Here is a 15,256-nt window from a genome sequence, read left to right as displayed (position 1 = left end):
GAGTGTCATTTTCATTTGTTGTTGTTGTTCCCAAATATTTGAACTTTGTAACCCTTTCAAAGGATTTATTAGCCACCCTAAGATAATTTTGCCCGCCTGTCTTCTGATGACGAGATACTAACATGTACTTAGTTTTTTCTGAATTTACTTCCAGCCCCACTTGTCTACTAGCCTCTAGTAAAACTTCTGCGTTCCTCTTTATTGTATTTATATCGTCCCCCAATAAATTAACATCATCAGCATATGCCAATAGTTGAAGTTTCCCATTCAATTGCAAACCCTCCTGCCTAGCTTGGACTTTCCTGATAGCATATTCTAACGCAAAGTTAAAGAGCAATGGAGACAAAGCATCTCCATGTTTTAGACCGTTCTTGATGAGGAATGTCTCAGATACATATTTACCTACTCGAATTTTGCTACAGGTTTCATTTAAGCACATTTTTATTAGACTCACTAGCTTCTTTGGTATACCAAATTCAATAAGAATATTATATAGCACTTCTCTCTTCACAGAGTCATGGGTTTTTTTGAAATCTATAAATAACTGATGTACGGTCCCACCGAACTCCAATTTTTTCTCTAGTATCTGACGAATGTAAAAGATCTGATCAATCGTTGATCTGTTTCGTCTGAACCCACACTGATGATCCCCAATAATTTCATTCGCATATGGGGTTAATCTTGCCAAAAGAATGTTGGATAGAATTTTGTATGAGGTTGATAGCAGCGAAATTCCTCGGTAATTACCACACTCAGTCTCGTCCCCCTTCTTATGAATAGGAATAATTATGGATTCCTTCCATTGTTGTGGCATCTCTTCCTTATCCCAAATTAACTGAATAAGCTTATGGATCCTCATATGCAACCCTCTGCCACCTGCTTTAATTAATTCTGTTGGAATCTGATCAATTCCTGGAGATTTATAACTTTTCAACGTCCCAATGGCCAGTTCAACTTCATCTAAGCTAGGTTCTGGCACCAACAGTTCAGCTGCATGTATTTAATAGGTCTAATATCACTAGTCTCATGAACATTTAAGAGCTCGCTCACCGCTGCGAAAACTTCAAATCTCGCCCTGAAAATGGAGGCTGTATGACCACCGAACTTTACTTTTATACCCTTTAAATGGAATGGTAACTATACGTACCACCTACTCCAACAATCAGTAACACTTTTCTTTATGGGTTTTGTGTGGTTCTCGCCGTAATCAGCGGTCAATTTCTTAAACAGCGTTAGCCAGTTGATCTTTGTAATGGTGAAGTGAAGTGTTTTCTTCGCGGTACGGACTGGATTCTTAAATATCATTCAAGGATTCATTCGCTAACAGCATTCTGACATTTTTAGTCCATCGATGTACTTCAAATTAACTTCTTTTACAGAATTAAATTCTTCAAGATTATTATCATTTTCCTTCAACTGTTTAATGTGCCTGAGTTCAGTGTTATTCAGGGAACAGGTGGTCATGGAAGGGGGAGGGGCTGTGCCCCTGTCACTAGCACGTTTTCAACTCATGTTTCGTAAATACGTAACTAACTGTAAATAAATTTAGGTTATGTTTACATATTCTACGAAAACGTTGACTTCGACCATTGTCCACGTTTAATATGTGTATTTGGCTTCAGGAAAGGTGTATCCACTGAAGATGCAGCCTTCAAGCTAACAGACAATGTGCTTAAATCTATTAACCAAAAAATGCATGTTCGAAGATTTTTTTTGTAATTTAGCAAAAGCTTTTGACTGTGTAAATCATGAAATTTTTGTCGGATAGATTGCATTTTTATGGCATTCAAGGAATAGCAGCGCAATGGTTCGGATCCTATTTAACAGATCGAAGTAAAATCAACTAAAAACAATCAAAATTATTTCTTAAACTGGGGAACAATAAAACATGGAGTTCCCCAAGGATCAATTTTAGGGCCCTTGCTTTTTATAATATACACAAATTACCTTCCTCCAACAATAAAAACAATAAATACTTTAACAGAACCCATAATATTTTCTGACGACACAAGCGTCATAATTTCAAATAAAAATTTTGATGATTTCTGTTCAACATCAAACATAGTTCTGTCTCATAAGAGTAGATGGTTTACTGTCAACAAGCTAGTCCTAAATCTAATAAAATTTATAACAAATAACTCACCACAATGTGCTTTAAGTATTGGTTATAGTGGGAAGTATATACAAGAGTCAATAAACACAAAATTCTTGGGTTTGCAAATTGATAATCACCTAAATTGGACTAATCATATTGATAAACTGATACCTAAGTTAAGTGGCGCATGTTACGCAGTTAGATCTCTGTTGCATGTCAGCAACGCCGACACACTCAGATCAGTATATTTTGCATATTTCCACGTTTTAATGAAATATGGAATAATTTGGGGGGGAAATTCATCAAACATCAAAAAGATATTCACTTTACAAAAGAAAATTGTTAGGTTATTGGCTGGTGTAAAACCTAGGAATTCATGTAGAAGTCTATTTAAGAGATTAGAGATCTTAGCTCTTCCATGTGAATACATATTCTCATTAATGAACTTTATTGTAAATAACCAAGAACTCTTTCAAACTAATTCTGCTGTACACAGTGTCAACACAAGGAATAAAAATCAGCTTCATAGACCAATTGCCAACCTCTCATGTTTTCAGAAGAGTGCATATTATGCAGGGATCCAAATTTTCAACAGTCTACCATCAAATCTCTCAAGTCTTGTAAATAAAAAGGCACAATTTAAACCAGCATTGAAGAGATACTTAATTACACACTCCTTTTACTGTGTCGATGAATTCCTAATGTCTACAAGTAAGTCGTAATTTATCCTTTGTATTTTTGTGACATTTATATGACTTGTATTTGTATAACATGTATTGTATTATTATGACTTATTCTACATTCTATTGTCATCTGACTGTCTTATGGATCCATGGAATGTAATAAAGATGCATGTATGTATATATGTCCAATCAGGATAATACTTGGGAGGGTGGTTTGGCATTAGATGTGTTTGTGTATGAGTAAGTGGCAGTACAGAACAGATTTATTTATTTTCATATCTTGGACCCCCATTAAATTACTTTAATAACCAAATTACAGTCTACTAGTGAAGGGAAAAGGTTGTCAGATCTAAAACTTCTTGACGATGGTGAAGAGTCAATTGAATAAAAATTTTCTTGGATATTATCCATCGTCTAGTAAATATAAAACGTAAAACGACGTTTCGGAGATGGGACTCTATCTCCGTCTTCAGGTTCCTACTCAGTTGGGTCCCACTAGATAGAGCTAATCCCTATCTCCGGACGTCGTTTTACGTTTTATATTTACTAGACGATGGATAATATCCAAGGAAATTTTTATTCAATTGGAAAAGGTTGTGTTGTGTTTTGGAAAAAAACACTTATATAAGAGCGTGTGCGAATTCAATAGAACAATTTGCGCGGTCTTAAATTTATTTGCTGTGCTCCCATCTGAAACATGAATTCCTGCATTTACCCCAGTCAGGCAGAGAGGCCATTGGCAAATATATCTGGGGACAATGCCACAGAACGTCTGCATATATAATAAGATTCTCCGCATCATTTCCTATAATTGTGATCTGAACATGGCACAATATAGCATATACTTGAAGACGGCCGTCTTCCGGGTTGTTGCGCCGTGCAGTCTGGTAGAAGTTTACTGACGTTTCAGAGGTCCTTGCTGCCTCCATTATCAGGGCGATAGGTTACTCATAAAAAACAACCCAGACTCACTGCCGTAAAAACCTCAAATCCTACATAGCATATGGTTAGGTTAGTATGAAATGTGTATTTGTCTATATAATGATGCATTATCAAATCCACTATATTTACTGCATTTACTTAAAAGATATCAATACAATAAAATGAGGTGATACATGATTTTCTCTGCACAAAAAGGTTCACATTTCAGAAAAAAAAAATTGAACGGGGAGGGGGGGGAATGTACTAAAAAAGATGCTCTCCATATACGTGTAATTTTATGGAAGCTCTAATTTTATGTTTTCAAGCTAATTTATTCTTTTAAAATATCCATCGAAGCACAATATTATATCTGGATGAATTACTTTGTATTAGCAGATTTTTGAAATGTATGACTAAGTGATAAATCTCTCACATGTATAGAATTATAGTATCCTTTAAAGCAGAACACATTTTGTCAACCGAATATTAGTAATTTTAATCTCTGTTATCGTAACATGCTTGTATTCAATTCTTTGGATAAGTCGACATGATGCCAACGTCTCTATCAACTCATCACCGGTATGTTTTATTAAATTAATTTAATTTTATTTTACTTATACATTCTACTATTTATTTACTTCCATCATTTTGTTTTCTATATTAATCCATATTTATTAATGTTATATTTAAATCATTGCTTTACAGACTAATATTGAACATCAGATGAACCACGCCATATAAAAAACAATACCTTCGTTCTAATATATAAGAGTAATCTGATAATAACATTTTCAATAAACTGCATAACATTGTAAATGATTGTAATTCGAGTTTTAGATTTACCAATCTAATTTATACCTGAGGACGGTTAAATATAACCGAAACATGTCGTAAGAGACGTTCCAATTTGTAAATCGATCATTCGATGCGGAACGTGAAATGATATTTTAAATATTTTATATTTTATTAAAATTGTGATTTGACGGAAAATATTAACCTAATTCGCAATATGACGCAAATATACTACCTTATTAATAGTTTTATTAAATAATGGAACTGTTCTTATCAGATCACTACAGTTCATACGCTAACCAAAGATCCTGATTGTATCCTCCAAGTGTGGTTACAAATGCAACAATCAGTAAGCTTATGACCCTTTCAAGGCAACCTCACAATTCATTCTGACCCGCAATTTCAAAACCACTTGGTCACTAGGAATCTAAAGTGTGCGACTGTGATGTGGTTGCCACATAACCAACATTGCAACCTGTAACTCTAGCTACTTACTTCTACCTTGTTCACTGCGATAGGCTCTTACACCAATTTAAATCAACAGCTACTGAATTTCCACATGCAAGTTACAAAAACTGGGGCTGCCACCACGAGTCTGTGGGTCATCCCAACCGCATCGCCTGATGAATTGTGTCCATCATGCACAATGATCATGTCAGCTCCCGGAGCAAAGTCTTGCTACCTCCGTAGTAATGATGCTTAACGGCTGAAGTATCCCATATGCTTGCATTCACGCCTGCCTGAAACAAAACCATGTACAGAAATAAACATCAGCATTGAGAGACCAGTATTAATTCTTACTACGAAGGCACTCTACACCACATTAATAACCTACTGGCAACTAAACCGGCCTTTCGTGCAACCAAAATATTTCCCACTTTACGTACTTCACACAGGAGAAAGATGACAAACTTCAGCTCAAATAAACTTGCAAGCCCTGGCAATATAAGAGTAAAGCTGCACTCGACTGGGCATACATCCTACCATCACGCCGTCCGAAGGAAACAATAACAGCAGAGGAGCTGCGCCATTTTCTCGCACGCAGGGACGGCAACGTCTGAAAAACAGCGAACATTTTTCGCAACCGCCGGGGCACGAGGGATATTCGATGATCATTATGTGCGCACCCTGACGAACTGTCCTGTCATCTACCGAAAATTCCCCTGAGGTACATGCTCGTCCGCGAACACTACACGGCACTGCCGAACCAAATGCTGACTGAAATACCACTCCACAGATTGTAAACTTATAAGGATCTGAAACGTACTTCTGTGAGTACCATTAGTGACATCTTCTCACTTAATAATGGCAGGAACTAGAGGACTGAAAATGAAGGAGAAACGAGCCTACCAACGTCGCCTATAAGAAACCAACTACCAAACACTTCCATAACCTCAAAAATCTTAAAATAATTTACGAAACCAACCACACCCAATAAAGTACAGCTCAATCAACTTAGCACGAAGCACTATGAAACAAATAACCAACAATTCGCCACTAGATCGCCTACATCCTAGCGCACATTTATCACATAACCTCTCGGTCACCGGATTGTTACTGCACCGAGCAACCTTTGACACCCTGCTCAGATCGATACCAGACAGGAATATTGAATACCTGCACGTCTACCTCCGAAACGTTGGTTGACATCTACCAGACTACACAGCGTAACAACCGAGAAGATAAAAATCTTCACACACATCGCCCTGATGATGGAGGTAGTATGACCTCCGAAACGTTGGTTGACATCTACCAGACTACACAGCGCAATAACCCAGAAGACGGAAAACATTATACACATCGCCCTGATGATGGAGGCAGTATGACCCCCGAAACGTTGGTTGACATCTACCAGACTACACAGCGCAACAACCCAGAAAACAGAAATCTTCATACTCATCGCCCTGAAGATGGAGGCCGTATGACCTCCGAAACGTAGGTTGACATCTACCAGACTACACAGCGTAACAACCGAGAAGATAGAAATCTTCATACTCATCGCCCTGATGACGGAAGCAGTATGGCCTCTGAAACGTTGGTTAACATCTACCAGACTACACAGCGTAACAACCAAGAAAATAGAAATCTTCACACACATCGCCCTGATGATGGAGATAGTATGACCTCCGAAACGTTGGTTGACATCTACCAGACTACACAGCGCAACAACCCAGAAGACAGAAAACTTTATACACATCGCCCTAAAGATGGAGGCAGTATGACCCCCGAAACGTTGGTTGACATCTACCAGACTACACAGCGTAACAACCGAGAAGATAGAAATCTTCATACTCATCGCCCTGATGACGGAGGCAGTATGGCCTCTGAAACGTTGGTTCACATCTACCAGACTACACAGCGTAACAACCGAGAAGATAGAAATCTTCATACTCATCGCCCTGAAGATGGAGGCAGTATGACCTCCGAAACGTTGGTTGACATCTACCAGACTACACAGCGTAACAACCGAGAAGATATAAATCTTCATACTCACCACTGTGAAAACTTCAAATATCGCCCTGAAAATGGAGGCACTACGACCACCGAAACGTTAGTAAAATCTACCTGGGTACACAGCTCAACAACCCAGAAGACAGAAGTCTTCATACTCACCACTGTGAAAACTTCAAATATCGCCCTGAAGATGGAGGCACTACGACCACCGAAACGTTAGTAAAAATCTACCTGGGTACACAGCGCAACATACCAGAAGACAGAAATCTTCATGCTCACCGCTGTGAAAACTTCAAATATCGCCCTTAAGATGGAGGCAGTATGACCCTCGAAACGTTGGTTGACATCGACCAGACTACACAGCACAACAACCCAGAAGACAGAAATCTTAATACTCACCGCTGTCAAAACTTCAAATATCGCCCTGAAGATGGAGGCAGTGTGACCCTCAAAATGTTAGTAAAGATATACCTGACTACACAGCTCAGCATCCCAGAAGACAGGAATCTTCATTCTCACCGCTGAGAAAACGTCAAATATCGCCCTGAAGATGGAGGCAGTATGGCCCCCGAAGCGTTGGTTGACATCGACCAGACTACACAGCGCTACATCCCAGAAGACAGATATCTTCATTAAAATATATAATAAAATACAGATCAATACACAAAACTTTATTAGGATGTTAAAATTTAAAATTTAAATGTTAAAATTTTAAATTTTAAATTTGCGCTATTCATCTCTATAAGGATGTTACATTTGAGCGCTTTCATTCATATTCCACAACATGTTTCGATGTAATACATCATCTTCAGGTGTTGTTGTTTAAAACTATTTTATATTTCAATGAATGAATAATGAATTATTGAAAGGCATGCATTGAAATATAAAATAGTTTTAAACAACAACACCTGAAGATGATGTATTACATCGAAACATGTTGTGGAAAATGAATGATAGTACTCAAATGTAACATCCTTATAGAGATGAATAGCGCAAATTTAAAATTTTAAATTTTAACATTTAAATTTTAAATTTTAACATCCTAATAAAGTTTTGTGTATTGACCTGTATTTTATTATATATTTTAATCAAAAACACAAACATGACGCATGTAAACCTTGAAAGAAATCTTCATACTCAGCGCTGAGAAAACTTCAGATATCGTCCTGAAGATGGAGGCAGTGTGACCTCCGAAACGTTGTTAAACATCTACCAGACTACACAGCGCTACATCCCAGAAGACAGAAATCTTCATACTAAGCGCTGAGAAAACTTCAAATATCGCCCTGAAGATGGAGGCAGTGTGACCTCCGAACTTTACCTTTAAACCCTTTAAATCGAATGGTAAGTATACGTACCACCTGCTCCAACAATCAGTAAGACTTTGTTTTTATGGGTTTTGTGTGGTTCTCGCCGTAATCAGCGGTCAATTCCTTAAACAGCGTGAACCAGTTGATCTCTGTAATGGTGAAGAGTTGTGTTTTCTTCGCGGTAAGGACTGGATCCTTAAATATCATTCAAGGATTCATTTTCTAAGAGCATTCTGACATTCCTTTCAATCCATGAATGTACTTCAAATTCGCTACTTTTATAGAATTCAAGTCTTCAAGTTTATCATCATTTCCCTTCACCTGTTTACTGAGCCTGAGTTCAGTGTTATTCATGGAACAGGGCGCCATACCCTAAGCCAGATCAGTCCACTCCACACCATGTACGTTTAACGATGTCTGAATTGCGTGGAGTTCTACTCTCACGCCTTTATGGAGTGCGCTTTAGGCTGAGAGCTAAGTTTTTAATATTATCATTAATCAGTGCGTGGCTTGCGTTACGCAGTGGTGTTAAGACATCGCGAAGAATGACGTATTCTCCTTTAGAACCCTCGAGCGTCTGCTCTGGCTAAAATTTGTTTCCTTCTCTCTGGGCTTGAGGAGTTATGAAACTATAACAACTGAGAAATGTAAAGGGGAGAATAAAATTAAAATTAACCCTAAAGAAGTAGGATGTAAGCATGTGGCCCCATGGAGAGATCTCATGAACCTCTAAATTCCATAAAAGACTGGGAATTTCTTCACCTGGTCTCAAGGACTCCACTTGTCTCATTCAAAGAACATATGAACCCTGACATCTTACAGGAACATAAATTAGATTTATTGAAATCCATGGAATAATGTAGTGTACAGTATAGCTCCTACTACAGTGTACAAATGATAGGAAGGAGGTGGGGTTGAAGATACAAAATAAATGTTCCCCAGTGAATTTCAAACCTCTCTGGCAAATAGAAGTCTCTTCGGGAAATCAAAGATCAATACCTCAAATCACTGTTTTGATTAAAGGTACAGTAAATATAGCCTCCAGCTCATTTTATGATTTGAAACATTTTATATCCTCACTTAAATAATAACAGAGTTGGGATCAAAAGTAATTCATTAAGAACAATAATAAAGACGAATTTGCCAGACTTTAAATGGCAAAGCGTGATAACTCGCCTAAGTCAAAAGCAGGAACATTTAAATAAATATTATAAAACCCACGTGATAACTGCCAGCAAAGGTCTTTAAGAATTGTTTTCCAATCCATATGAAATGGTTCTTTAACCATGCTCAAATTCGCACGAGTTACTTATCAGCAGTGGGTAAAACAATTTCGAGATGATGGAACCACCACCCTAGCAAAGAAAACAAATGCTGCCAACACAACAACTCTCTGAAAGCGACAACAGATGAGCAGAAACGTCAGATACTCGGCCGCCATCTTTCGCGTCGGTCTACTTGATCATTGATCACATGTAGCAAAAAAAAAATGTAGGCAGTCACTGCAATATGTCGTTGCCATGGCCGTGTCCAGTTAGGTTATGTATGGCCAGGTCATTATAATTATCTTTATTTCTCTTTATTATTCGTACGTTTAGCTGCTTTGTGATTCATATTTTCATTCTGTGTCTGTGTGTGTTGTAATTTCAAAGTCTTAAGATAGTATAATTGCGTTGTATTGTGAATCAAATATTAAATTAATTATTCGGTTTTGTCCGTCTAATCACAATTATATTTAAAATTTACAAATAAGATAATTAAAATATAATTTTATGTCCCACATCGAATAATCGATTTACATTTGGAACATTTTTACATGTTTCGGTTTCATCGAACCATCTTCAGGTGTAAAATTATATCAACAAACTTAAAACTCGATTACAATTTCGATATAATTTTACACCTGAAGATGGTTCGATGAAACCGAAACATGTTGTAAGAATGTTCCAAATGTAAATCGATTATTCGATGTGGAACATAAAATGATATTTTAATTATCTTATTTACAACATGTTTCGGTTTCATCGAACCATCTTCAGGTGTGAAATTACATCGACAAACTTAAAACTCAATTACAATTTCGATATAATTTTACACCTGAAGATGGTTCGATGAAACCGAAACATGTTGTAAAAATGTTCCAAATGTAAATCGATTATTCGATGTGGAACATAAAATGATATTTTAATTATCTTATTTGTAAATTTTAAATATAATTGTGATTAGACGGACAAAACCGAATAATTAATTCAAAGTCTTAAATTTAGACAGCTATGTTTCAAACAGTTGTGTGGTTAGTGCACATTCCCAGTTTCACTGTAAATTTATTCAAGATCCAACATTTGATGTCTTCTTCAGTGTTTCAACATCTTGTGCGTAATGTGTAGATCTATTTGTTAGCTTATCATTTCTCTAGGTGAATACTTTGTTTTGTATTATGTGAAATTTATATAATAGTACGAATTTTACTTTATAATATATATTGTATTATTATTATTTTTATTGTGACTTTTTCCACATCTATCTTCATCTGACTGTCTTATGGATCCATGAAATGTAAATAAATTATTATTATTATAGGAATTACTGTGCTTAATCTAAGTCCCTATAACTTGCATGTCACTTTGATGATGTTCACATGGCTTAAGTACAATTCTGCCATTACAATAATTTCATACAAATAGAATAGCATTAAGGTACGCCACAATATAGTCAATAAAAATATACTCTGCCACATTTCTTGATTGTGCCTTACGGAACGAACATAATTAATTTAAACTGTGTCCAGTCTGAATTAATTAGTATCTTATACGAAGTGTTCAAACGTAGAGCTTGGATGAAAATGTAATGGTTTAAAGAAAAATGTCCATATATGGGGATTAAATGTAAGATGCTGGTATATGAGGCTGTGTACCTTGGCATTAGTGCAGTTGAGCAATGGAAGGTTAATGAATTTCATAAAGGTTCACAACATGATAAGAGTTTATGTCCTGAAAATAATTAGTATAAATTTCCAGGCATGCAGTGTTCTAATTCTGAAGTCCTGAAATTATGATATCAGAAGTTTGCAAGTTTCAGTCTGGAATCTTCCAGTGTAAAGACTCTCTCCTGTTTTGTGTGTTTGGTGCACAAGAAATGTGCTATCTAACAGAATTATGTTTAATTCATAATTTTACAGCAAGAAATTGATATTATCAAAGTAGAAAATAATATGGATGTTCTGAGTGAAGAAGATCCCATTGGTATCAACACTGACGAGGTTTACATACCATCGACATTTTCTGTAAAGAATTTTGAACCGGAAGCAAGCATTGCTGTTAGCTTTCATTTGCATGAAATGGTTACAATGAAACAGCTTTTCTTCAGCTTAATAATGTTGCAGTTTTGTGCTCTGAACTGGATCACAGGTTCGAAGTGAATAGTCTATTGATTATCTTCACCTACTAAGTGATAACAATCGGACATAGTCGTAAAGAATGTCTGTTCCATTTCATGTAATGGGAGGGAATAGCATTGACTGATACATGTGTGGTTGTTCTACAGAACTGCACAGATTCACCGAAAGATATACCTGGTTCAGATAGTGAGACGTGTCACGATGGAAATCAGGTCGTCGGTATAAATACAGAGGATGTCACAGATATATAAGTTGAGAAACACTCTGTGCCAGTAACACAGGTTGTCTTATTTTCACTGCCGAGAACATTTTTTACAAGTACACAAAGTCACTTTTGTAGGATCTGAGTTTTTCACAGAGGTGAGTCTGATGATGACTGTCTTCTAGGTTGTAGCACCGTGTAGTCTGGTAGAAGTTTACCAGCGTTTCAGAGCTCCTTGCTGCCTCCGTCGTCAGGGCGATGAGTTGGTAACCTGTCAGATTACACGGTGCTACAACCCAGAAGACGGCCATCTTCAAACACACTATTGAGTTTTTCATCTGTTGTTCTGTCTGTCCATCCAGAGGAAATGACCCACTTCTGGTGAATAGATTTTGAAGAGTGCTTTCCAAAATGTGTTCAGTGGATTATGTTTTGTTGCACATTGCTTATAGAGTACTAGTTTCAATCAGTCTTTAATTTAGGAAAGTAATTAAATATTAAGTAGATTATGAAATGTTTTAAACAGTGTTATAACCACAAGAACATTGTGTTTCTTCATCCCCTCCATTAACCCTTTGAAACCAAAGCTCATCTGAATAATTTTGAAGAATTCATTCCGTACCACAAAGAAAGCACAACTCTTCAACATTACAAAGATCAGCTGGTTAGGTTAGGTTAGGTTAGTTAGATTAGGTTAGGTTAAGTTAGGTTAGGTTAAGTTAGGTTAGTTAGGTTAAGTTAGGTTAGGTTAAGTTAGGTTAGATTAAGTTAGGTTAGGTTAGTTTAGGTTAGGTTAAGTTAGGTTAGATTAAGTTAGGTTAGGTTAGGTTAAGTTAGGTTAGGGTAAGGAAATAATTGCTGTTTGTTAAAGTAGGTGGCGCATGTAGTTACAAATGGGCTTTAAAGGGTTAAGCATTGTTTTGATAGCACATCCTGCCACTGAACATAGTTTTCAGGACAGTAGACTGATCGACACCCATTTCTTCAATACCTGTTGGAAATCTTGGGTCTGCAGAAGACTAACATCTGTAAGTATAATAATGACAACCGGTAGATGGGAACAGAACCAATATTCAAAACATTGTTTATATCAAATATAATTCAGACAACACACAATGTCCAGATTGTATCATCAGTCTGCTACTGTCATCATTGCTTAGAGAATCATCAGTTGTCCTGTTATAGACCCAGAACAGTAATGATAACTCTATCCTGCTGTGTAGGTACATAGCGTAACAAAGTTATGAAGTTCGATCTGCCAACATTCATAGATTCTTAAAATGGATCTGCAGTAAGTGACACTGATATTAGGGTAAGCTGAGTTACCAGACTGCACTTACAGTGAATCTTGCCTAGGATGATGAACCGTGTGGTTTAGTCTTTCCACTGGAATGAGGACTGTCTGTCTGTATGAGGTAGCCCTCTAGTGGCCTTTCCATCAACTTTGAGTTACAACTGACCAGATGGTCAATCCTTTACTGTCCTGTAATTTCCTCTTTCGATGGCTTGACATTCCTTTGCCTGGTCCTGGTGGACCATCTTACAGGATGGGGTTGTTAATGGTTGCGTTGCTGCAAGCAGCCTCTTTGTGGGTGGCTGGCGTGGAGTGACACGCCATCATATATTGTGGGGGGGGGGGGTCTACATAACTGGGATTAAAGTTATGATGTACAGTTTTTGCTAGTAAGCCTTTATTGTAATTTTGTATAGTGGAGGTATATTGAAGGGAGAAATTATTTCCAAGTTGTTTGTATCATGTTTCAGTTGTAAATCTGTGTAACTGTATTTATTTTGGTTTTCCCTGGTAATTGTTGTCGTTGGTCCACCGCGAGCCGTAGTTGCGTTGTCTGTGCCTGTGAACTTTAACGGTGCGTGGGCTAAATACTCGATGATGATCTCTTGAGGTTGAGGCACGTTTGGGATTAGTGTCCCTTCAAGTGTAAACAGTTTTGTTTGTATGTATTATTTTATATTTCAATACAAGGTTTTAAGACTCTGAAATGCTGGTAAACTTCTACCAGATTACACAGCAAAACATCTGAAAAGGCAGTTATGTTTATTTAAGCTGATTTTGTGAAAATATATTAACAAGAGTAGCAACACTATATGCTGTTAGTCAAAATCCATCAAGACAACTGCATAACCTCACTTCCTGATACTTAAGTTCCCACACACAAATTAATTTAACTTCTTGTGTGCCAGTTTTTCTAACAAAATCTGACTGGGTCAAGAGAACTTCAATTTGGACATTACGGCATGGAATAAGAATCTGGGAAGATGTGGCATAAGTGACATTTGCAAGTCTTCCATGCACTGGAGACACAATGCCCCTGAACCTTGTTCCTACCAGGCTGTCATTCAGGAGTCCAACCGATGCATATTGAACTCAGACCTGACAAACTAAATGCATTAGCACATTTACAATATCTCGATAATTTTATAACCTAGCATTCATGTTATGTAAATTCTTCATGTACCACACAGAATTAACAGTTTAAACTAATATGGAGGCCCATGATTCTTGCAATATTTATAAAACACACCTTCCACTAAATTCTGGTCATGTGATGGGGTTTGGTAAGTAAAGTAAAGTTTGTCCCACTATACGCCATGTAGGCGCTTGGGTGGAGAGACGGTATAGCTCCTCTCTTCCTTGACCTCGGCACTAGATGGGGGGTGTGTGGTCAGCATCACGCTCCGGTCGGCTTTACCTCCGGGAAAGGACCCCCGGTACCCATTGTAGAGGAGGCTGGGTGGACCCCAGAGGCTAGAGGAAAAATCCTCTGCCCCCGTCGGGGATCGAACCCCGGTCGTCCAGCCCGTAGCTAGTCACTATACTGACTGAGCTATCCAAAAAAACATAATTATCACCTTGGTTTCAGACTCATTCTTTCTCCTCTTCATGTTATGTTCATCCAGAAATTTTTTCTCATTTCTTTAACAGAGTCCTCTGAGTGAACATCAACCTTTACACAGTGGAGAGAGTCCATATGCATGTAATGTGTGCAAAAAATCATTTCGTCAAAATGGTGGTCTCAGGACACATCAAGTCACGCACAGTGGAGAGAGTCCATATGCATGTAATGTGTGCAGTAAATCATTTCACTCAGAGGGGTCATATGAAGAGACATCAAAGTATATATCATTGAGACTGTTCTTATGTGTGATGAATGATCAGTGCATACGTAGTACATAGTATCCTAAATCCTATGACATGTAAGATATTTTCCTGCCCTGAGATTCTGAATAAATGTCAACTCGTGCAGAGAATATGTTCCGATACTGGAGTAACGTCTTACCTGTTCACACAAAACAGAAGATATATTTGGAAAAAAAAAAAGATTGGCAAAAATAAACAGCTTTAAGGGTTTCAGTGAAAGTTCTGTAAGTTCTTTAGAACTA

General features: G+C 37.3%; 1 protein-coding gene and 1 long non-coding RNA gene across 5 annotated transcripts in view; both read right to left on the bottom strand.

Moving 5' to 3' along the window:
* Nucleotides 1–3,475: 3,475 nt before the first annotated feature.
* On the bottom strand, nucleotides 3,476–5,541 carry LOC110832021 (uncharacterized). Its single transcript, XR_002543795.2, has 2 exons — nucleotides 5,379–5,541; nucleotides 3,476–5,231 (listed from the first exon to the last, which is right to left on the bottom strand). It is a non-coding gene; the product is annotated as an uncharacterized LOC110832021 (long non-coding RNA).
* Nucleotides 5,542–10,559: 5,018 nt separating this feature from the next.
* The window catches only part of LOC147871896 (cleavage and polyadenylation specificity factor 73-like), a 37,704-nt gene continuing 33,007 nt past the window's right edge, over nucleotides 10,560–15,256 (bottom strand). For all 4 annotated transcript variants that reach the window (XR_015538180.1, XR_015538181.1, XR_015538179.1 and 1 more), the window contains 2 exons: nucleotides 14,726–15,153; nucleotides 10,560–14,246 (listed from right to left, as the gene is read on the bottom strand). The gene's annotated coding sequence lies outside the window, so the exon portion shown is untranslated. The remainder of the gene's footprint in view (nucleotides 14,247–14,725; nucleotides 15,154–15,256) is intronic.

This window comes from Zootermopsis nevadensis, unplaced genomic scaffold (assembly GCF_977971745.1).
Source record: "Zootermopsis nevadensis isolate Lab colony 2312 unplaced genomic scaffold, Znev_1.0 Znev_ptg000037l, whole genome shotgun sequence".
NCBI classification, from domain to species: Eukaryota; Metazoa; Arthropoda; class Insecta; order Blattodea; family Termopsidae; genus Zootermopsis; species Zootermopsis nevadensis.
This window is presented reverse-complemented; position numbering and strand designations above follow the sequence as displayed.